Here is a 26,546-nt window from a genome sequence, read left to right as displayed (position 1 = left end):
TGTTGGCGCAATTAAACAATCACTACTTGCCCCTGATAGCCCCTCCCCATGGTATAATAATTACAAACTGAGTAGAAATAAAATAGTAACAATAAATAGACTAAGAATTGGACATGCTCGGGTTAATGAAACCCTATTTAAGATAAATTGTTATTTCACTCCGTTATGCCTCAAATGCAATGCAGGTTCCATAGAAAGCCTTCAACATTTAATCTTTGATTGTGTGCAATATAACGACTTCAGACATGAATTGCTCACTAAACTGAAAGCGAAGAAAATAGATCCACCTTATATATTGAAAGATCTTTTAACGAGCTTTGATATGGAAATAATACTGGAAATTGTGAGTTTTCTTAAATCTATAAATAAGGTTATATATATATATATATATATATATATATATATATATATATATATATATATATATATATATATAAAACATACTAACATAACTTAAGTCTTGAAAGTGACCTGTCTTAAGAACATGAATGTCTTCACCATGGGTTATAACAAAATGTTCTCTCCAGGGCCCATTTCCTGTTTCTGGACTAGGAAGCCGCCTGAAGGGTCTCTGGCGTGAAGCATTCTATCCTTGGAGTTGGGTGCACAACCGTTCCTATTTAATCCTACACACATCAAATACCTTCCTTAAAGAAATTCCCCCAACTTCTTTCAAAGTAACACAACAAACAATAGGAAGTATTAACAATAGAATTAAGGTTGTGACTTAATAGGTTGTGACTAAAACTAACAAATAAAAACAAAAAATAGAAAACAAAACAGAAAACACCCACAACACCGAGAACACCAAGAACAACCTTGTCTCCAAGCATACAACCCTCGTGGATACTGAGTGCAATAGTGAACTTACTGTGTGTTAAAAGTGTAAACTGGTCATACATACAAGAATGTTTATCGAGGTTCCATGCTCAAAGTAAGCAGAACCTGCTGAAATTCAGCAAACAAGAAGAAAGAAAGAAAAGTTTTCTTTTAGTCTGTGAATACAAGTGACACGTTGAAATCTCATACGATTAGACCCATTTTGCTTAAACATTTGTTTATTCTATTTTCTCGTTGCCACCATAAGAACAATGTAAAAAATATTTGCTAACGCTCGCCCGAATTCCATGGAGTGTCATGCACCATCTTCGAACTCATGTTGTCTATATGGACATGAAGCTTCATGTAAAAATTCACATTTTTAGGTTAGTTTGTTTCCGATAAATCGTGCGGTCAGACAAACAGATAGAAATGAAATTTTTCCTGCCACGAATGATAGGCTTTGCCAACGCTCAGCCAATGAGATGTCTTAGGATAACCTCGGAATCTAGACAGAAAAACGAGAAAAATGACGCAAAGCCTTCTCAGCGGCCTTTTAAGAGGAATAGTTTTTGTCCAGTTCGAATCAAGTCAGACTGGTCACAGTCCGACCACTGGTGACGTCATAGGCTAAGTGTAATATGTGACGTGTGACTAGTTCACGCGCTTTGTTTATTGGTTCCACGCAAACTGCCCATTGACCCTTAGTATCCCACCGAGCCTGATCAAGCCTGACGTCCCACACATCGAGCGTTCCTGCTGCTTGGATGGGTGACCGCTAAGCGATCCTGTCCTTGCAAGCAGCCCGCCTGCCCGGCCATTGGTGGTGGTCCAGAAGTCACCTTTAAGCCGTTGGTCCCCAGGTTAAGTGTTACAAAGGGCTTCTTAGCCGTAACTTCGCCTGGTAAAATAAGACAGTCTTCACTTTACTTTCATTTCAATAGTCTACATTTACAGCGTCATGGATGGGGAATATCAGAATGCGTGTATTATTATTATTATTATAAAATTGTATATTTAACCAAATGAATGTTATTAATTATGAATTGACTCCACGGGATGCAAACTTACTCGTGTGTTTCGAATGTATGTACAAGTATTAAAATGTGTAGCCTTGCGGTAAGTCATTAGGCCAACTGACAGTTATATAGCCTTATAGTTGCACAGACTGTTGAATACAATTTTGTGATACTAGGAATTAATTTTTTTACACATAGCCTGTATTAGTTATAAGAAGAAAAAAGAAAGAAAGAAAAAGTGGTTGGTTTATACAATAATCCAAAAATAATACCTTCCCACACCCTACAAAGAAGCAAGCGATTTCTTTACAAGTAAATTAGTATTATTTGTTTCAAAATGTAAGGAACGAGTACCTAACTCTAAATATAACGGTCACTACGACCATCTTGTTTAGTATTTTTGGATTTTCCTTATAAACAAAGTTAATACATATGAAACATATTTTTTGCGACTCAAATAAAGCTCCAACATCTCATACAATTGAAACACACACAAAATTGTAATAGAAAATGTTTTCAACTGTAATTTTATTGTGATACGTTTAAAAGTTTGAATTTTCATATTACATATTTGCTAAATAAATCCGATCGTAGTTTTCACACACCGCTCATACGTTTTCCACAATAAAGCCAATCTTTTCTGTGAAGGATTACAAAACATTACTCCCAAACCGTCTTTTTCGAATCACTGTTAGATTAGAGCATGTCGCAACACAGGTAGTGTAGGTTGGTACACCTGTGATGAGTTGTAGCTGCGATTAAATTAGAAGATTCGGTATATTTAAATTGTAATTGGTTACTTCATTCAACGATGAAGTATCGAACGAAACGAAAGTCTTTAGGGAACTGTAATTCTTTCCCGGGAATTGCGAGCGCCTTCAAACCGGTGGCCGCAACACCATTTGCCCGATGTACTGCGTGTATTGCATACCACCCAGGCGCATAGCGCTCTGACCCTTTCTTCCTAGTGAAAACTTTCATGCCACCCAAAAACTATTGTTGTACATGGGACTAAGGCGAGCTAACGTACAAAGTGTCAAATATCTAGGATACAGTAGAGTTATACTCTCTCGATAACTCTAGCATACACGAATTGAGCTAAGTGTGGCGTAATTCTCGTATTATACTTACGTAGTATTAAGTACTAATTACGCACTTATACGTGTTACTTATAATTATACCCATTAACTGACCAACCCATTGCTTTAAAACAGCATTTCTTTATAATTATGATTGTGATTACAAACGTCAATATTATATTAATGTTAACCTTCGACTGTAGGGAATTATTTTCGTAAGTTGGTTTTATGAAATAAAGTATATTTATGGAACTGCCATAAGTGTATGCATTCTACTTAATAAAACACTTTCACACCTTAATACGCCATATTTTACAAATCGTATTAAAGTTCTGTTTGCATTTTTTCGAAAGTTGTGAATGTAATACTAATAGTAAATTATAAAAACTGCGACAGCTTGAATCTCCTTCATAAGGGTTCACGACTAAATTCTTCTGGTTACGTTCCGAAGCTCTAAATGCCCTATTGAACTCTGATACAGTAAAAATGTTTATAAGTTAAAAATCAAATTGATTGGTGTTTTTTTTTAATTGATTACAGTTGTTTACATGCAGAAGAGAGATTTCAGTTCTCGAAATGTTGTTATACTTTATTGTTCAGCATAGTTTTCATGGAATGAAAAAAAAATGATTGGCCATCCGCGTCGGGATATCTTTATGGCACTAATATTGTGCTACATTGCATATAGTATAAACATTTGCTCATAAAACAGTAAAAGGTGTAACAAATGTGAATGATATGTTGTGTCCAAACATCATACTTGCTCGGCCATGTTAAACTTTTATGAAAAAATTACCCTTTTTACTGGTTGGAATGTTACTTTCAAAACACGTCTTTATGATTAGTGAAAATAAAATTTAGAAAAAACTCACGAAAATATGTCACGAGGAAATGCCTAAGAGATCTATTAAAATATTTCTAAAAAATTTCAAATGACCAACCTTGGCAGGGATTGGGACTGCCTGTGCTTAAAACAGTTGCCGTGCATTCACCACTGTTACTATAACCAACAGCAATGGCTGCAGTGACACTGTTATGCGCACCCAGGTTAGGGCATTACATGGTACTAGGGCCAGTCCTTGGGCAGGTTGTCACCCTTCTACCATGTAATACCCCCCTCCCTTATTAGGTTGGAGAATTAGAATATCTTGGTTTACGTCACGTGTGCTGCTATCTACCGCAGACTATATACATCTACACGACAAGATCCGTAAATATTCGTTGTGAATTATGGAACTTTATGGCATAATACTTTATAACAGCGTTTTTTATTTTCAGATTATAGATTTATTTAAATTATTGAGTAGTCCGCGCAGATTTACGCTTGAAAATAGGTTTTATATAAAAATCCGGTTGAGATTACACGAAAACTGATTTGATTCTCGGTTACAATTTAAATAATATAAATAAAGACGCTACGGCGTATGATCTTTAGGTTTTAGCAATAGTGCAGTGGCATTGTACCGAGTCTTTCAAGTGCACAATGTGCTGACTTGAGAGATATATTGATATTATTGTAGATAAGTTTAATGTTATATTAGGATACCGACCTTTAAGAAAATTAATACAAGTCACAACGGTTGAAGGCGACGAAATACTGAAATAATTCTAAATTTTGTTTCTATAGAAACACTTTTGAACAATGCAGTTCATTGATTGACTAACGTGATGGGTGTTTCATTGCGGGACTTTTCAATCACACATTACGTAACAAAAAAAAAAGCGGTAAACGTATCCTTGAAGATTCTTGCTACGCTACTACATTTGCGGCAATGAAGCGTAAAATTCTCTAATGTCTTTTAGAACTTGCAGCCGCTTTCTTTTTTTAGAAAAAAAAAACGTACGTTACCGTAGACGATTTATACGGTGTAATTGATGATTCCATACAGCGATTCTGTATAATTATGAATGTAATTGCGAAAGTCAAATTATATTAATGTTAGCGTTAGACCGTAGGGAATTATTTTTGTAAGTTGATCTTATGAATAATAAAGTTTATTCATGGAACTGCTTAAGTTTATAAATTCTACTGAATAAAAAACTTTCACTCCTTAATACGCAATATTTTCCAAATTATATTAAAATTTGGTTTACATTTGTTCAAAGCTGTGAATGAAATACTAATAGTAAGTTGTAAAATCTGCGACAGATAGGATCTCATTCATAAGGGTTCACGACCGAATTGTTTTGTTATTAATGATCAGGAATTTTTACACATGAAGAAGAGTGTAGATTTCAATCCTCGAAACGAAGTGTTATACTTTGTGTAACATATAATGATGGCAAATGTCCAATATCCTGTTATCCTTTTAAATCATCCATCGTAAATACAAAACTTTAAACAAAGTTTTTCTTTACTTTAAAATGAGACGTTTTGGAAAACACTATGACCTACGGCAAGGGTGTGCAATGGTTAATATTCAGCATAGTTTTCGTGGAATGAAAAAAGTGGCCACCTAGTACATATGGCTCCCTTATCTTATTTTAATTTTATTTTATTTCCAACGGATCAACCATTACAAAAGCGAGCATAATAATTTATAATTATAGTAATAAGCAACAATGACTAACACAAAACTAAAAAACAATAGCTTTTTAGACCTCCAGGCAATAAGGCACTTATGGGTATGGTCTCCTAAAGGCACCATCAAAAACCAAACACGAGCACAGGTGTGCGTGCGCGTCCGCGTTTGTGTGTGTGTGTTTTGAAATTCATAGTTGAAAGGTCAAGCACTGAGAATCACATAGAGCTCTCTTGAAGGAAGCCAAGGAAGCGCAGAAAAAGTCCATGTGTTCTGGTAGGAAGCATCCAAGTCTCTGCATCCTAATCACAGGACTGTTGGCTGCATAGGAAGTTGTCACCGAAGTTCTTGCAAAAAGGACTCTAGATCTTGTGCCAGTGGGAATTTGGAAATTTATTTTCTGTAGCAGGTCTGGGCAATCGATGATTCCTTTAACCAGCTTGTACAAGAAGAGAACGTCATGGATGGAGCCTCTTGTTTCAAGTGAAGGTAAGTTAAGATAAGACGAGATCTCTTGTACTGGGACATCCAGATACCTAAATCCAAGGTGCACTCCCGCAATTCTCAGAAACCTCCTCTGCACCCTCTCAATGCTATCCCTCAAGTACAACTGGTGAGAGGACGCAACAATATTCAAGGTGTGGTTTTATCAAGCAGCAATACAGCGTCCTCAAAGACGCGCAGTTAGGAGAAAGGCTTCGAAACTCTGAAGAGAAGACCAAGAAGTTTGAGGGCTCTGCTGCATGTGGTCATAACGTGTTGCTCCCAACTTTGATTGGTGGTAAATATAACACCAAGATCCTTGGTTTCACTAACCCTGACCAATGGTGTATCCGTGATTGAATAATCAAATATGATTGGGTTCATGGTGCGATGAAAAGTAATAGAGGTGAAATTGCTGTTATTGAAAGACATTTTGTTCGTACTACACCAACGAACAACCAAGTTGATGTCCTTCTACAGCAGAGCTGCATCATGGTCGGTAGGAATCTTCATGAATAATTTTATATCGTCGGCAAAGAGCAGGTGGTTGCATTTGAGGGCATTAACGACATCATTAATGTATAGGTTGAACATGATGGGGCCTAGGTGAGAACCCTGAGGGACGCCAGATGAAGCTGGAAAGCTGTGGGACAAGGTATTTTTGTATCTAACATGAAGCATGCGCCCACGCAGGTAACTGTCAAACCAGTTGAGAAGATGTCCTGTGAAGACATAAGCCTCAAGTTTGCGGATAAAGATGGAGTGGCATACCCTGTCGAAAGCCTTTGAGAAGTCCAGCTCTATTGAGTCCACCTGCTGTCTTTGTGCAAAAGCCTCTATGATGTAGGTTTGAAACTGTACGAGGTTAGTGGTTGTTGATTTGTTAGACAGGAACCCGTGCTGACTTGGATGTAGCATATTTCTGACTTGGAAAATAATCTTATTCAGGACAAGTCTCTCAAATACCTTTGCCAAGATTGGTAATATTGTTATGGGTCTATAATTTCTTATGTCACTGGAAGAGCCGTTTTTGTGAATGGGCACTATATGACCTATTTTGAAGATCTCAGGGAAAACTCCGCCGGATACAGATTTATTGTATAAATTGGTGAGAGGTTGAGCAAGCAGTTCTGCGCAGTGTTTAATTACGGATGGAGGAATTGAGTCTGAACCTGGGCCCTTGGTGACGTCGAGACTGTTGAGCACCTTCAATACATCCTCGGTATTAAAGTGGCAGGAGGATATCACGTCTTGGGAAAGTGAATCTGAGCATTCCATTTGTGATGTGTTATCATCAAGAGAATACACTGACGCAAAAAAGTCAGCAAACATATTTGCTATGACGTTATTGGATTGAGACGAGTTGCCATCAAGGTGCATGGTAGTCGCAGTGCAGGTGGTATTTACTTTCTTCAGATAACTCCAGAAAGCCTTTGGGTTTTCATTGATTGAGCTCTGCACCTTGTTGATGTATTGGTCAAAACAGGTTCCTGATAGGGTCTTGCATTGTGCTCTAACTATGGCGAACCGAGTATAACTAGACTGAGATAAAGAAGTTTTATACCGTTTATGTGGGACTTTCTTTTGAATGGTAAGATGAATGAGCTTCTTGGAGAACCATGCTGGAAAGACTGATCCACCGGACTTTGTGATAGGAGAGTTTCTCAATACACTCTCCGATATGGTGTCAACAAACGCCTTGAAAGCTGCATTTATGTCTTCATGGCAGGTGACGATTTCCCAGTCCAAGTCCTGTAGCTCTTGCAGGACCTTCACATTGTCACAGCGTCTCACATTAGTGTGGTAAGTGACATTTGGACGAGACGACGTTGGCAGTGACGTTTTTAAAGACAGTGAAGGATGATGAAGTACTGGATCAGGATCACGACAGGTCGCAATATCTTGATAAGAGGAGAACACAAGGTCAAGTATTACACCTCTGCGATTAGGAACACAGTTTATTTGCTTAAGGTCAAGCATGGTCGCCATATTTCGCAAGTGTTGTGACGGTCCAATGCCATTCACATTTGAGGAGGTCCAGTCCATGTTCGGTGGGTTAAAACCACCCATCAAAATAATGTGTAGAAACCATTGGAGTTAATAATCTCTTCAAGTGCACCAGAAGCTAATGTAAGTCGCAGCGGAATTGTTAGGTGGAATATATATGCCACCTAGAAGCATTTTCACACCAGGGCACAGATGGATGGAAACAAAGACAGCTTCCAAGGGAGTATCAGTGGGAACCTCTGAGCACTTTATGTTTTGTGATATAGCAACCACAACTCCACCTACACTAGCCTTTTCACTGGTTTCAGGACTTCTATCTTTCCTGAACACCTGGTGGTTAAGAAAGCCAAGCTCACTTGTGCATATGTTGGGTGTAAGGTTAGTTTCAGTGAGTACCAAAATATCGTGCATGCAAGAAGCTACCGATTGACGAAGTTCAGTAAGTTTGGACCTCAGTCCATTGACGTTTTGATAGTAGATGTCTAGGTAAGTTGATCCGTTGGAAGATAGTTTTTTGACTTTTTAACAATGTGTGGGGTACCATTTATGTACTTGATGGTGAGGTTATTTTCACCGTTTTCAGTTCGGGATTTCAGGGTTTGACGGAGCCCATCGAGATACTTCCGTTCTTTGGGTGTCCTATCGTAGGAAATAGAGACCTCTGCTAAGCAAAAATCAGATTCTTGAAATCCGTCAGTTGAAAATCTTTTGAAGAAATCTCTTGTTTTGGCTGGCGTATTCAAGATGAGTTCGATGGGACGAGGATGCTTAGATGAGGATTTCCCAATCCGATAGAAAGTAAGTTTGTCTATAGAGACGTTAGCAGCCGTCAGAATATTTTTAATTAGTTCCAAATCGTAAGCCTTCTTGACAGACACCTGAAGGCTTTGGCTTTCAGAAGCATTGAAAATAATAATGTTGGATTATCTAGCTGTGCGATCGACCATCTCGGAGAACACTTCATCAACAGACACCGTGGGGGTACGTTTCCTTGTTTGGGCATCTTCAAGTAGATGTTTGACATCGACTTCTACCTTACACAGACGTGACTCGAAATCCGACATGACATTCGAGAGTTTTTCGAGGTCATTTTTCAGGGAAGCAATGTCGTTTGAAATCGGCTCGATGTCGGCTTTGGTTGCTAGACAGTCCATTTTCTTCAGAATATCTTCTAAAATGCCTGTAGAGGACGTGGGAGCTCTTCCCACATTGATACAGTCAACTCTGTTGCAATGCCATTTCAATGACGTATCATTAGAGTAGCGCCTGTAGTTAGACGAACTCAATTTAACGCATTCAGAATGGAACCATCTGTCGCAATCATAGCACTTTATGCTTTTATCGCTTTCGGACACAACAATCATGCAGCGCGCACAAGTTAATAGGGAATTCATGGTTGATTGAAGGCCTCAAGAAATAGAAAACAACTTTGTCTAGGTTAGTTATAGTATGACATCTGTGTTGGTAAACTATATCTGTGTGTATTAAGAACCCGAATATAAAATTCACTGTACATTTCACAAAGACAAATATCATAAAAGAATACAAGTAACTTTAAAAGGCAAATATGGTTAAATAACCTGTCACATACACATTTAGTTTTTGTTTATATTCTTGTTACCAAGCACTGAAATTTGGGAGTCCTTGAATTATATTTCTTTATAAAAGCAAATGACAGCCCAGCGGTTTATCGAAGAAGCTTTCTTAAAATTAAACTCAGAACAAAAACATAAATATTTGCTTTAAAACTCTTTGTCATAGATAAGGTAGAGGGGAATGGGGAGGAAGAGCTAAGATGGGGAAGAGCATTACTCAGTGCAAATGTCTCCCAACAGTTTAAAATCAACTCACGTGCTCATCAGTGACAGTGTACTTTCGGATTAACATAAAAGTTTCATTTTCTTTTGGAATTTTCTAACTTTGCGTCAACATTCCAAACTAGATATAGTATTTTACAGTAAGATAATGGCAAGCTTCACACCAACAGTTGTTTGTTTACAGAGACAGACAGACGCCTCTTTGAGTTTGATCTGAAATAGTTCCTGGGTGTCCTTGCAGAATTTGGTTGTTTTCTTATTGTTTAACTTTATGTTCTACGTATTTCCTTGTAATCTTTCTAGTTTATTCGTTACAAGAAATTTGTTCCAGGTGATGTAGATTGTCTTAAAGCGCTTGCCTTACACAATCTTGATATGGTAACTACTCATTTCATACAATATAATATGGAAGGTTGGTTCTTAATGTCTAAAAATGGCTACTCATAACTTTTGTAAAGCTATAAAATAAGAAATTTTAGACGTTATCGCAACTTCAGGTAGAATGGCACCATTGTTGTAGGGAATTTGGGATTTGTGGAAGTCAACAATAACGATCTCACATCACTAGAGCTTGTGAAAAGAATATGAAATTCTGTATCAATAGGGATTCGGCATAGATAACGTTACAAAAATAGAACCCAACGTTTCGAGGATGGGATTCTATACTCTTCTTCAGGTATAAGAAGCCCTAAGGTATTCTTTTTTGGCAATAGGAACAGGATCCTACAGTACATCTTGCCGGTCACATTTGGTTTCACCCCATTTTGGACATTGACCAAACACGAATCACCATCTTTTACTTAACCGTTTAGTTACCGTTAGTAAGTACAATTCTTTAGGTTACAGTTTTTTCAAGTTGGGCAAATTGGAATTGAAATACATCTGGAGGAAGAACAGTAACGCAGAGTAACGCTCATTGGGGACGATTTATATATTTTAATTATTTAAGCATTCAGATTGTAATCGATCCTGACAACAGTTTCAAATTAAAATATCCTTTCCAGTGCGAAAAGAAGAACGAGCTTTAATGTATAATGATTTCCATGTCTCTGGCTCGGGCGTGTGGGAATTTTATTAAAATAAGCATATAGGTGGAAACTTTGTGTACTCACTTTTGTAAAGATGTTAACAGCAGGTTTAGAATATAAACTTTATAAAAATTTGTGTTAAAGAAATATATGTTGCCGCACCAGTGACATGCCAGCTCGTCATGCAGGAATTTCATGAAAGAAATCGCATCACGAATTAGGATTTTTAAATTTTTATAGTGAAAATACAATTTTTGGCCAAACCAAGCGACATGCCAGTCTGTCCATGTCGGGACTTCTTCACTAATTTACAAATTCTGAACTAATTTGCATATAGTATAAACATTTACTTATAGCACAGTAAAAAGTAATTAACAACATGCTTGTTCGGTCATGATGGACTTTTATAAAAAACACTTTATCCTTTTACCGATTGTTTTATGATTGGTGAGAATTTAAAAAAGGTCCCGCGAAAATATGCCACAAACGAAATGTCTATTAAACTGATACTTTAAAAAACCTCAAATGTCCAACCTTGGCAGGGATTGGGACTGCCTGTGCTTAAAACAGTGCCGTGCATCCACCACTGTTACTATAACCAACAGCAATGGCTGCAGTGACACTGTTATGCGCACCCAGGTTAGGGCATTACATGGTACTAGGGCCAGTCCTTGGGCAGGTCGTCACCCTTCTACCATGTAATACCCCCCTCCCTTATTAGGTTGGAGAATTTTTATACTTCGGCTTACGTCACGTGTGCTGCTATCTACCGCAGACTATATACATCTACACGACAAGATCCGTAAATATTCGTTGTGAATTATGGAACTTTATGGCATAAATACTTTATAACAGCGTTTTTTATTTTCAGATTATAGATTTATTTAAATTATTGAGTAGTCCGCGCAGATTTACGCTTGAAAAATAGGTTTTATATAAAAAATCCGGTTGAGATTACACGAAAACTGATTTGATTCTCGGTTACAATTTAAATAATATAAATAAAGACGCTACTGCGTATGATCTTTAGGTTTTTGTGTTGTAAGTTTAGTAGAATTGTACCGAGTCTTTCAAGTGCACAATGTGCTGACTTGAGAGATATATTGATATTATTGTAGATAAGTTTAATGTTATATTAGGATACCGACCTTTAAGAAAATTAATACAAGTCACAACGGTTGAAGACGACTAAATACTGAAATAATTATAAATGCTGTTTCTATAGAAACACTTTCGAACAATGCAGTTTATAGATTTGTACCGAATGGACAAAACACATGAGGTTCGATACCGCTAAGGTCTAAGTAATGAATACTTGATTTTCATATTTTTTATATTTAATTGTGGCAAAGAGACATAAACACACCACTTCTATATGTAAAAATAAAATAATGTATTGCCACGTTGCTGCTAAATAAAGTGATAATGAACGAAATAATTTAATGGATGTGGGTCTAATGGTTCCAATGTTCTATGGGGATTTTGCATACCTATGAACTTAATAATTATTTAAAACTTTAAAATCGACTTCCCTTCACGTTGATGTCGACTTACAAGCGCGGGCGTCAGCATCTTGGCTCTACATTGCAGCTGTAGTCGGAAAAAGTGAAGATTAGTAGATTACAAGTTGTACTTATAGTTAAAATCAACTCAGAGATTCGAATTAAATTAAGAGACTCGGTTGAACTCGCCTAAAACAAAACCACGACGGTATTAGCCATTTATCGAGACAACTTCAGATTCACGACAACGTGGTCTCGTCAGAAGGACATCACCACACCATTATGAATATTAATCTTCCAAATAAAACATAAACCAAGACAAGTTACTTTACTATTTAAAAATTTATTTTATATTCCATTCAAACTTAGGTGTCTCGCATGAAGGGGCTAATTTATAATACGAAAATATAAATTTTACTTACGGACAAGGCGCGCGAGATGTTACTCGGCAGCAGTAACGGCAGCTACAAAGTTCGCGAGAGATAAAATTAATAATTAATTAATTCGGTTATTAATCCACCAAGAATTTAGTTCCAAGAACATCGGATGTAACTTATATTAACCAGTAACGAGTAACAGGGTTGCGAAAATATGTATTATATAAAATACAACTAAATAACTGTACAGATTGATAAATAAATGTGAGAGGGCTTTCGTTTCGGGACCAAGCATAGAACATTATTTTTGTAAGTTTATTTTATGAAATAAAGTGTATATATGTCATTGCCTTCGGTTTATGGATTCTACCGAATAAAACATTTTCATTACTAATACGCCATATTTTCCAAATCGTAATAAACCTTGGTTTGCATGTGTATAAACGCTCTGAATGTAATAGTAATAGTAAGTTATGCAAACTGCGACATTTTGGATCGTCTTCATATGGATTCATGACCAAATATTTTTTGTTGTGTCCCTAAACTTTAAATGCCCTATTTACCTCTGACTCAGTGTACCGAATGACGATAACACAAGGGGGTGGTGACTTCTGAGGTCGTAGTAATAAATACTCGAATTGCAAAGTTTACTTATAAGTTCAATTTAATTAATGAAACTTACAAGCACCACTTTTAGTTGGTAAATTAAATGTATGCCTTGCCACGTTGCTGCCAATTTATTAGAGTACAAGAACTAAAAATGTATATCTGATAGGTGGGCCTAAAATATCCAATGTTCTATGGAATTATGCCTACGATATTTTACTTTATAAAACTTTAAGATTTTACTTCCCTTCGCAATATTACAACCTCGTGTCGTCGCGACCGGAAGAGGGCACCTTCCAGAGGAATAATAACCGTGGATCCGCCACTAGATTCCCTCTATCCAAAACCTAATCAGCTTTGATGATTAAAGAATACTAATAATTTGGATATGGTTTCCGAAAGGTTCCCTAACAAAATAATACTAAATTCTAGACCACATACGCTAACTAACCACATACCCGGTCCACTCTGCTCGATAGCTGCACCACGACTCTGTGCACAACCTCCGGTCTCAGCCTGATCACCTAGCAGGAACCATCCTACCAGAAACTGTCCAGAAGAATTCCGGATGGTAGGAGGCTCCTATTGTTTGAGCTAAGGGCTAGAGGTCGGCGCAGCTGGCAATTGCGTTCGCGGCTACAGAAGGATTACGCGCGCCAAATTCAAATCTGAAGCGGCACTCGCCGCATCCTCCCCTCCTTCTCCGAGGAGTTCGAAGGCTTAGCCATTAAGAGTGGTAGAATGGGTGAGAGGAAAGTTATCTGGAAGTGAACCAGTTATAGTTAAATTGAGCCAAATATCTTAAACTAGAACGCAGAGCTTACAAAAGTTTTCAAGAAACACTACCATGCAGAAAGGCGGTGCAGTAACCGCGCCCATTCTCGCTGAACAGCTCCAGTCCTCAACCACAGACAAATTCAACCCAAAAGTGGAAAGCAACTAAGATCTATCTATCACCAATATGTCACATACCTGCTATATACTTCTAACTCTTCCAAAGTTAAAGTTGGGCTTCTTTAAAAAGTTTATTTAAATTATAGAAGATAATCTAGGTAAAAGGAATCAGGATTCTGGATACCGTGTTTGACTGAGAATCACAACCTTCATTCAGCCCCATCATCAGACTCAGATTTCCCCCTAAAAATAGGCCAAGTAGGAAAGGAGAAGTTAAGGATATTTTATTCTTGTGTAACTCATTAGAATATTTCTTCCTTCTTTGCTGGCCGTTATCCTAGTCCTGTCCCCCTTACTTCCCTCCCCCCATCCCGCAACGGAAGACAAGCTTGCTACCAACAAGCCAATCCACCGGACGCAGAAGGAGAGGGAGCGAAAGGTCCCCATGACCTCTCTGGAAGAACATATACAATTGTTTTGTTCATTTTCTTTCAATATTTGAAATACAGGAAAGGTGGTGAAAAGATGATATGGCCATTGGAGAAATAAATCCAAATCTAAATGATGAGGTCTCCTAGTAACTACAGTCATAAGAGGCAAGGAAAGAGGAGAATTGGTCTTCTAACACAGTTCTTTAAACTTATCTACCCTATTAGTTTCTCAAGATAGTTTGGTGACATATGGCGAGTAGTTTTCCCTAAATGGAGTGTTCAGATCGAGAAGGAATGGGCCAACAAACAATAACTCAAGAGAAAAAAAAAAACTGTTGGCTCAGAGTTATGATAAGTTAGTAGGCCAGGATAGGATTGGTAATAACCATTAATTTGTGGAGAGGATAACCACTCTATATAACTAACACATACAAATAAATATACATATAACTGACCATTATAAGGTCGTAACACGCATGCTCGAAAATATAAAGTAATATCTATCACGAAAAACCATACACGAACACTAAATTACACAGAGATAAACATTTATAGCTATAAATAACGATTGACTAACTGGCGTGAGTGCTTCACTATAGCATTAGCCTAGTTGTATATAGGAGAATACTTTGTTGAACAGTCGACTATAAGGGAAATGCTAAATAATGTCGGTTCTAAAGCATTTATCGATACAAATTATTCTCTATCCCTAATTGCCTTAAGTTATAACTTAACAAAAAAATAAAAGAATAGGATAGAGATAGTTAAAGATGTATTAATGAAGTGTGTTTGGGGTTGCGCATAGGAGGCAATGAGACTGTCGCTGCTCCCAAGATTGATTACAGAAAAAAATATATAAATAAATGCTAATTCATGGAAGCTGTAAATACTTCAAACAAAATCTAAACGGCAGATCTCATAACCACCCATCCCCGTGTAAGTGTATAGTAGACAGTTTGGGCCAAACATCAGAATTGCCAAACACAACACCAGGTAGCAAGAGGAGAGCACACGCAGGTGAACTCCTTAGCCAAATCCACTTCAGTGTCAGGCAGAGCCACCAATGCAGGGTCCCAAAGAAGAGTAGAAGAAGAAAATTAAATGTTATTTTGTAAGGTGTAATAAGAAAGAAGAATGAAAATAAACTCAAATTAAACCTAATATCACAATGGCTTTTTCGGAATAGAGGAAATATCTAGTGGCAGATTATTGTTGTGGAGTTGGGAGAATGCACTTTTTAATGTGGGATACATGTGCTGACCTCACAAATTTCTTGGTTTTTGGGTCACGCAAGGCAACTGTTACAGGGGAGGTAAAGGTCTCAATTTCCAAAGGTTTAGACCACATAGGCTGCAACTTGGCTGAGATGTGTTTGGGTGCATTACTCAGGTTAAATAGTCGATACATTACTGTATCACCCACTCTAAAGGGAACCTGTGCTCGACCTTTATTATACTGTTTGGATACTTTATCCTTAGCACGGATCAGATTGTCTAGAGCTTTACTCCATCTCTGTTCCATGTTTCTTGGTTCAGAATTAGGTTCTAGAAGTTGGTCAAGATTCCATTTGTTTTCCAAAGGAGTGCGGATAGTGTATCCCAAAAATATTTCAGAGGGTGATGTGCCAGTGCTCTCGTGCTTAGAAGAATTAAAGGCGGTTTGAAAATAATGTAGGTTTTCATCCCACTGAGTATTGTCTTTGTGGTGGAAAATTCGCAAGGCAACTCCGATATTTTTGTTCACACGTTCAGCGTGCGAACTTTTCGGGTAATAAGGAGAAGTCCTAATGTGTTTAATCCCAAGCTCATCGCACATGTTTTTGAACTTATGAGATTTGAAACAACTGCCAGAATCAGAGACAATAGACTGGGGAAACCCAAAGTAGGAAAATAGGCCTCGTTTAAGGGCATTTACTGTAGTTAGAGCTGTTGAATTCTTAGTTGGGATCATGACTGAAAATTTGCTAAACGCGTCTACAATGGTTAGTAGCCACTGGTGACCACGTTTAGTTCTAGGGAGAGGACCAACATAGTCAATCATGATCTTTTCAAAAGGTCTTTGTGCTAGATCAGACGATAGATAACCATATTTTGTGTTTGGGGCTTGCTTACAGCGCTGGCACTGCAAGCATGATTTAACCATGTTAGTTATTGTTGTAGTAAGATCAGAACTGTAAAATGTTCTTTTTAACCGATTTAGTGTTTTAGAGATTCCCAAGTGTGCTCCAACAGGGGACGTGTGATACATGGCAAATAGCATGTGGTGTAGTTTTTTGGAAACAACAACACGCGGTCTGCTCTGGGAAGGGGTTTTATAGACTAAGACATTATCAATTATTTCATAGTTTGGAGGGTGTTGTCCAGACTTAATTGACTTAATTATATTTTTTAATTCTGGGTCTAGGGCTTGATGTTCTCTTATGTCTTGGAAGGCTTCTGGAAGAGAGAAAAGAATTAAACATTTTGAGGTAGGATTTTGGGGTTTGCTTGTCGAAGGTGTTGAACTTGTGTCATGTTGTTGGGGAGTTGTGGGGTCTTCCTCGTACAAACGAGAGAGGCAGTCTGCAACAACGTTCTCTTTGCCCTTAATGTGACTAACTTGAAATTTAAAAGTGTTTATTAAGGCAATCCATCGTGCTATTTTCCCAGTTTGCCTGGGGTAGTTCAGCAACCAGGAAAGAGCACTATTATCCACAAAAAGAGAAAATTCTCTATGCTCTAAGTAAGTTCTGAACTTTTCCAAGGCAAACACAACAGCGAGAGCCTCCAGTTCAAAGGTTGAGTAGTTCTTTTCATGGAGGTTCAGGGCACGACTGGCGTAAGCAACAGGTGCTAGGCTGCCATCCAAAGTTTCCTGGGACAAGACCGCACCCACAGCCGTGCCAGAGGCATCGGTCTGCAACGTGAAGGGTTTTTCGAAGTCGGGTAGCCTCAAAACAGGTGAAGATACTAAAATTGCTCTAAGTGTTTTGAATGCCTCCTCCTGAGAAGGTCCCCATATGTATGGAACGCCCTTCCTTTTTAAAGAATTTAAAGGTTCCGAAATCTGAGAAAAGCTTTTAATGAATCTCGAGTAATATGAGCACATTCCCAGAAACCTAGAAAGTTGTTTTAAATTCTTTGGTGTTGGGTAGGAGTCGATAGGTTTACTTCTGTCAGGATTTAGACTGATTTTACCATTATGAAATATGTGACCCAGGAATTCGATTCTAGGAGATGCCACAACCATTTTTTCAGGACTAACAGTCAGACCAGCATCTCTAAGCCTGTCTAAATCTATTTTAAGATGCTGTACATGCTCGTTGAAACTGTTACTGAAGACAACTAGGTCATCAAAATAAACAAAAAGGAATTTGAATTTTATATCTCCAAAGACTTTGTCAAGTAGATTTGCCAAAACCATGCCACCGGATGCTAAGCCGAAGGGCAGATAGTTGTACTCGTAACAACCTGTGCTTGGGACAAAAGCCGTGTATTTTTTGGAATTCTCGTCAAGAGGAATTTGATTATAGGCACTTACAAGGTCCAGGTGGGAAAAATGAGAAGCCTTCCCTAAATACTGGAAAGCTGACTCCACGGTTGGCATGGGAGTGTTCTCCAACTCAACCATCTTATTTATGAGTCGGTAGTTTACCACCATGCGACTTTTACCATTCTTTTTCGGGACTAAAAACGCCGGACTTGAATATGGAGAGTCACTATGACGAATAATACCCTTACTCAACAGGTCTTTAATATGGCTGTTTAGCTCTTTCAGTTTGGGAGGAGCATAATGAAAAGGTTTTGAGCGGACAATCTTATTAGTTGTTATGCGGATGGTATAAGATATTAAGTTGGTTTTGCCAAGGCATGGTGTTATGGTATCCGGGTACAGCTGCAATAGGTTTTTTAAAATGTGTTTTTGTTTTGTGTTCAAGTTTTCTCCTAATGTTGGTGCTGTATGAGTTGGTTCTATGTTAGGTTGAGTTGACTGATCCTGGAATTGATTAATAATAATTAAGGTTGTGTCAAAGGAAAAAGTTATTTTACGCTGAGCCGCATTGATCACCATTTTACTGTGATCTACAAAGTCCAAAGCCAAAACAACTGCCACCGGTAGGTTATCTGATACAAAGAAAGGAAAAGTCCAGGAAAGGTGTAAAATTTTAAAATGCAATTTAATCTGTTTTTGGAAATTCATGTAAGTACCATTCGCTGTCATGGCTTGAGTTCTGGTGTTAAGTGAGTTGACGTAAAACCCTTTACCTTTCTGAAGATCTTTAAAGACTGACCCAGATATTATTGAGTATGTGGAGCCTGTATCAATTAGTGCCTCAAGTTTGATTTCTTTTATGGATAGCCAGATAGTAAGGGGAATCTACTTTGGGTAAAGAAGGTGCCATAGATCGGACAGGGCGATTCACCTTCGGTTTAGGGGAGACAATTTCCCTGTCTAAAAATGCCTCCCTGGGAAGTTTAAATGTTTCGGCCTGGAATTGGACTGACCAGAATAATTAGCTTGCCTATTCTGCTGACCGTTTTGGTAGTTACGCTGACTTGTGTTGTTTTTTGGTGTACTATATTGGCCTGAATGGTTATTTCCTGATTCCAAGTGTGAATGACCGCCATTACGACTATTTTGAGGTTTATATTGATTAAAGTTACGTGACCGGTGATTTTGGTAGTGGTGTTGACCGTTAGTATGGTTAGAGTGGCCACTGCTTCGGTTGTAAAATAATCTGTTGTTCTGTTGAAAACTTTGATTATATGGTATGGAACTATGAAGGGATGTAGGTGGGGGTACGTTGGTTGTTTGTGGAGTGTCGTAATAGTAAGACGTAAGTCATCTACTGTGGGGGCCAATTTTAAAAGATCATTAATGCAGTGTGGTGTTATAAGTCCTGATAAGCAGGCTCTAGTGGAGGGATTGAGACCTGCCATAATAGTAGTAAAGACAACTGCATTATCTACTGTAGGGTTTAAAAATGTAAACATGGCACTAATGTTGTGTACATAGTCAGCAAAGGACTCTGAGTTAGTTTGCTGGCGGTACAAAAACTGATTCTGAGCTTCCCTCAGTGTTCTATCAGTTAAGAGTGAAGTACGTATTGTCTGGACCAGTGAGAGCCAACTAAGATTAGACGTGATAGCATTTAACCATATACCACGAAGTCTACCCTCAGTCCGCGGAATAGTATTCGTAATAAATAGTTTGTCACTTACAAGGTTCAAGTTGAATATTTCTGTAGCTTTAATTACAAATTGTACGAAGTCTGGGAGGGACGAACCTGAAGTCATAGGCAGGGCTCTAATCATTTCGCGAACAACAGAAGGAAATGTCGCATCACTATCTCTATTATGGCTTGAGAATAACTCGGCAATCTGTGAAGACAGTACTTCTGTCGTGCGTTCAACTGTTGTTTGTGTAAGTTGTTGCATAGCAACTATCAAATTTTGTATATTCGGATCTATTGGTTGTAAAGGTGTGTATGCTATGTTGGGCTGTTCCTCAGAATGTTGTGTGACTGTTGGTGTAACATCAGTCGAGGCTGCTGTAGTTTCTAATTTGGATTCATTAACATTTTCGTCATTGAGTCGATTTCACCTACTTTATATTTTTCTTTAACATAAGCACGAAGCTGAACTCTCATTCCCTCAAGTGTGATGCCCAATAGAGAGCACTGATCACGGGCCTGAGTTGCTTTTAACTCTTTAATCCACGCTACAGTTTTGGGAATATTGTCTGGTTTATACATATTTAAAGAGAAAAAAATAGGACCACAATAAGTTAAACAAAGCAAACTGGTACCAAAATATGTTTACTTTTGTAATTATTAGACTGGAGGAGTCTGAAAACAATAAAAGTAATAAAACAATTATTTCAAACAAATTGGGCTGACCTAGCTTTGAGAAAAAAATACAGCAAAACCAACACCTACTGGGGAGGAAAAAATCAGGTAGTTACTTTAATATATTATAAATTAGTTATATATTGATGTTAAAAAAGTTTAAGTAGTTTAATTTTTATAAAATTTACTCTGTAAATTAGCTTGTATATCTCTTTTGAATAAATAAAAAGTTATTATATTCAAATTGCATTGTTAGACTTATAATTATTGTAACAACTGTTTAAGTACCTGAAACAAATGCTCGTATCCAACATTAAACATACTTCCAAGCGAAGTGATATTTAGAACACAAAGGTTAAGATTCTACCGAAAGTAAAATATTGGCTATAACAAAAATAACAAAGTCACCAATTACCTTACCTGTATTCGTAACTCAAGGTTAGTTACAAATGATCGTCACAAGCTGCAATTTACATTAAAACAAAAGGCACCAGTCATTATTATGTGTTTAACACTAACTAATATAACCAATATCTAAACGTATATAAGGCTAAGTCGTAAAATAATTTTAAGAAATCATTCGGTTTACAATTTATTTAAGTGAAAACAAAAAAAAAACACATTTGACTTACAAAGATAACTTACGTAGTACCTTAAAACATTGACCGGAAATTATAAAATATTCGTGCTTAACTGTAGTAGTAAAATCTATATTGTAGAGTAACATAATTAGACTTCGTTATCTACGGAGTGATACAAAAACCGGATCTGAGGAACTCTGCTTACGCAATTACGTGCTTGCACGGCAAACTGACTAAACTTGTGTCGAAAAATATTACTTTAGTTCCAAAAAGAAGAAAATCTAAATCGGATAAAAAATTAAGTGAAATAATTATAACAATTGCGAGCTTAGAACTATAAGTATAATTACGAGGAAAAATGACAAATTAAAATTTTGAAACTGTCTTGAAACGAAACGAGAAATTCTTGTTTGAAATAGACAGACAAACGGAAATTACGAACTCCGTGATAAAAATTTTTAAAGACTTAATACTTATGAAAAACTTGAAAAAGGAATTGTGGCTATAATAAATAAATGGACAGTTATGTAAATAAAAGTTAACAAAGAAAAATACTGCATAACACCTATAATTAGTGAAAAAAATAGTGTTACAGTCTAATACAAAGTGTACTTCAGGTTACTAGTAATTAAAAAACTAATTAAATTGGTTATTAAAATCGTAACTCTGCTTAGTTCAAGCTTAAGGGAGACTTTACTGTTAGTAGTTATTAAAAAATACTAAGTTATTCAAGAAATACTTTATAACAAGGGCAAAAAATATATTGAATTATTAAGGTTGAACTATGAAATTTTATGATTAAAGTTAAACTGTGAACAATAAAATAAATGTTTAAATTAATTCATGTAATAACGGTTTATACTTTAAGCTTATTTTAAATGACTAGAACTAATTTAGTTATCTGATCCTGTTGGTGAAGGTCGCTGCTTCCCTCGTGGCGTCGGTCGCTGCCCTGGGGTGATTTTCGCCATTGTTTGAAGTTACTTCTGGTATGTTATTCGAAAACGAAAAAAATGGTCGGAAAGCGTGAAATTAAAATTAATGCTGGTTAGGAATGGTGTTGGGAATCCGAGGCGGACGGCTCGCGCTACCAATATTTGCAACCTCGTGTCATCGCGACCGGAAGAGGGCACCTTCCAGAGGAATAATAACCGTGGATCCGCCACTAGATTCCCTCTATCCAAAACCTAACCAGCTTTGATGATTAAAGAATACTAATAATTTGGATATGGTTTCCAAAAGGTTCCCTAACAAAATAATACTAAATTCTAGACCACATACGCTAACTTCTCCCGGTCCACTCTGCTCGATAGCTGCACAACGACTCTGTGCACAACCTCCGGTCTCAGCCTGATCACCTAGCAGGAACCATCCTCCCAGAACCTGTCCAGAAGAATTCCGGATGGTAGGAGGCTCCTATTGTTTGAGCTAAGGGCTAGAGGTCGGCGCAGCTGGCAATAATTGCGTTCGCGGCTACAGAAGGATTACGCGCGCCAAATTCAAATCTGTAGCGGCACTCGCCGCAATATGTAGACTCACAACCCGGGTGTCGGCGTCTTGGCACAAGACATTGAAGCTGTAGTCTAAGAAGGGTTATTTCTAGTCGGTAATTACTAGAAGAGGAGTAAAAGTTATGAAACTGGTAGCCATCTACTCAAATAATACGTGAGCTCGCCTAAAACAAATTCGCGACGGTATTAGCCATTTAATGAGACAAAAAACTTATCACAACGTGCTCGTCAGAAGGACGACGCCACAACTTGTATCCATTTCAATCAAGCAAATAAAAGATCTTCAAGGGTAAGTTACTTTACTATTTATGACTTTACTTTACGTTACATTCATTTTTATATATTTGGCATCAAAGGGCTAATTTAATAGTACGAAAATATAAATTTTACTTACGGACATAGCGCGCGAGGTGAAATCGGTCACGTAGTTGGGCTGCTACTAAGGGTTACAATAAAATATTCATACGCGTGCCAATTAGGTAGTTAGTCCGCCGATAATTTAGTTCCGGAACATTGGATAAAAATAATATTAAGCTGTACTGGCTAACTAGGTTGTGAAATGTTGCATTATATAAAATGGAACTAACTAACAACAGTAAACATGTTTATAAACTCTTAATTCCGGCAGTGGAGTGATATTGATTAGGGTTTCTTTAATTTATTACTGTTTGTACAGCTGAAGAAGAGGGTAGATTTAAATCCTCGAAACGTTGTGTTATACTTTGTGTAACATATAATGATGGCAAATGTCCAATATCCTGTTATCCTTTCAAATCATCCATCTACAACAGAAAAACGTTAAACAAAGTTGTTTTAACTTTAAAATAAATTACTTTGGAAAACACTATACCCTACGGCAAAGGATTGCTATGGTTGAAATTCAGCATAGTTTTCATGGAATGAAAAAAGTGGCCACTAGTACATCTAGCTCATTTATCATAGATTAGGGGAAAGGGGAAGAAGAGCTAAGATGGGGAAGAGCAATACATACTCTTGAAATGATACCTACTCATTCCATACAAGTTATAATATTGAGGGTTGGTATATTCTGACTGTGGGATTTACACAAGTTTAGATAGTCAACAAGAACGTGCTCACGTAGATACATAGTAGTGCTTGTAAAAAATATTTTCATACATTGCTCTAACAATAAGGATTCGCCAAAGATAACGTTACAAAAATAGAAACCAACGTTTCGAGGATTGAATTCTATCCTCTTCTTCAGGTATAAAAACCGTAAGGTATTCTTTTTTTACGATGGGAACAGGGTCATACGCCGGTCACATTTACAATTATTACAAATGGTTTTACCCCATGTTAGACTTTCATCAGACACCAATCACTATCTTTTACTTAAATTTAGTATTAAATTTTACTTAAAGTATTCCTCAAGTTAGTTTTTTAAGTTGGGCAAATTAAAATTTAATTACATCTAGAGGAAGGACAGTACCGCAGAGTAAGTAAGTAACGCTCATTGATACCGATTATTTATAGATTTTAATGATTTAAGCATTCAGATTGTAATCAAACCTTTCAATAAAATTGAGTTTCCAATCTCTTTTTCGGCGCCCAAGGAAGGACGAGATTTTCAAGTCTCTCGCTCGGGCGTATGGGATTTTTATTTTGTATTTAAATATACATATAGGTGTGTAACTTTTTGTACGAATTTTGTGCAAATTTTTTACAGCAGTATGAGAATATACATTTAATACAAAAATTGTACTTCAGAAATACATGTTGCCGGATCAATGACAGGCCAGGTCGTCATGCAGGAATTCCATGAAAGAAATTACACCACGAATTTGAATTTGTTTTCATTTTTACAGCAAAATTAGAATTTTTTGCCAAGCTAAGCGACATTCCAGTGTGTCCATGTAGGAGTTTCTTCACAAATTTACAAATTCTGAACTAATTTGCATGTAGTATAAAGATTTGCTCATAGCACAGTAAAAAGTAATTAACAAATGTATAATGGTTAAGGAAAGCAACATGCTTGCTTGGCCATGTTGGACTTGTATAAAAACACTTACAGATTGTTTTATGATTGGTGAGAATATTAAGAAGGCCCCCCCCCCCTAAAAATATATCACAAATGAAATGGTTATTAAAATATTATTTTAAAAACTTGAAATGACCAACCTTGGCAGGGATTGGGACTGCCTGTGCTTAAAACAGTTGCCGTGCATCCACCACTGTTACTAGAACCAACAGCAATGGCTGCAGTGACACTGTTATGCGCACCCAGGTTAGGGCATTACATGGTACTAGGGCCAGTCCTTGGGCAGGTCGTCACCCTTCTACCATGTAATACCCCCCTCCCTTATTAGGTTGGAGAATTGAGATCCCGGTTTACGTCACGTGTGCTGCTATCTACCGCAGACTAAATACATCTACACGAAAATTACCGTAAATATTCATTGTGAATTATGGAACTTTATGGCATAAATAATTTATAACAGCGTTTTTTATTTTCAGATTATAGATTTTTTTAATTATTGAGTAGTCCGCGCAGATTTACGCAAGAAAATAGGTTTTATATAAAAAAATCCGGTTGAGATTACACGAAAACTGATTTGATTCTCGGTTACAATTTAAATAATATAAATAAAGACGCTACGCCGTATGACTTTTAGGTTTTAGCGATGTGAATTTTGGAATTACAGTAATTGTACCGAGTCTTTCAAGTGCACTATGTGCTGACTTGAGAGATATATTAATATTATTGTAGATAAGTTTAATATTATTATATTAATATTAATATTATTAATATTATATTAGGATACCGACCTTTAAGAAAATCAATACAGTTTATAACGGTGGAAGACGACTAAATACTGAAATAATTTTGAATGTTGTTTCTATAGAAACACTTGAACAATGCAGTTCATAGATTGATTAATGCAATTGAATCCTTCGTTGTTTTAAATATCCTGAAGTAATTTCCTCCAACAGTTGAAAAAAATGTAGTGAAATATCTTTTATTTTTTTAGATTCTTCCCAAAATTGTTTTAAACGCAAAGGTGCGTCGTAAGAACGGACTTGCATATTGCAATTTGGGTGTTGTTGTAGTATAAATGGGTTTTAACTCTTAAAAGAAACATTTCATGATGAGTTTTTCGGTAATTGGCCTTGTCATCATAAACATTTCAGCCCAATTTTGTATAATTAAACTTATTAGTTTAAATATTATTTTTTTCTAAAAACACATACAGACAGACAGATGGGAAACTAAGCATTGGAGACACGTGTTCATATGGTGAACTACGTTTGTCTTGACCTGAGCAATAACGTGGTTTACCTTTGTACAGGGAGTTACGGGACACCCTGTAGAAAAGCAAACATAGACCGATCACTGTAGAGATTTAACAGAATACAAGCAATCTCAATATGAACGTCAAATTGTGAAAAAATACATTTTTTATATTTTGTTTAGTTGTAATTTTATAATTTTTCCCCTAGCTTATATAAAAAAAGTAAAGAATGTCTTATTTTACCAGGCGAAGTTAGGGCTAAGAAGCCCTCTCTAACACAACCTGGGCATAACGAGGACAGCAAAGTTCTTCAAAGCAAACGTTTGTCGTTTAACTCAGTCTATTTAAAAAAAAAATTGTACATCAATTTCAATTGAACGTTAAATAATATAAACGTTCGCTATCTGTCCAAATCAGACGGATGTACATGCCTTAAATGCAAATTATATGTAAAATTCCTTAGAAATTTTCAAACGAACGATGATGAAAATAAAATTATATTAAATTCCGTACCGTCGAATTTCTATTGCCGCACTCACAATAAACTACGTGGCCTGAAAGGAAATATTCTGGTAATGAAAACTTTTCACCAGTTACCTCCGCGCGGTGCACTCGACTGATCGCGAAAGAGATAAAACGCTAGCGACGGCTCATTTGGTGCGGCGCTGCACCGAGAACATCACAACGCGTTTCGGGGAACTACTTGAAAATTTCCGGTTATTTTAGCTTTCGGCAGAGTGCGGGAGGCAGCCAATGCGGCAGGCTAATGCGTCCCTCGCGCGTGAAATGATA

Source organism: Homalodisca vitripennis, chromosome 4 (genome assembly GCF_021130785.1).
Source record: "Homalodisca vitripennis isolate AUS2020 chromosome 4, UT_GWSS_2.1, whole genome shotgun sequence".
Taxonomy (NCBI): Eukaryota; Metazoa; Arthropoda; class Insecta; order Hemiptera; family Cicadellidae; genus Homalodisca; species Homalodisca vitripennis.
The sequence above is the reverse complement of the archived record's forward strand: the minus strand, read 5'-3'. Positions refer to the sequence as shown.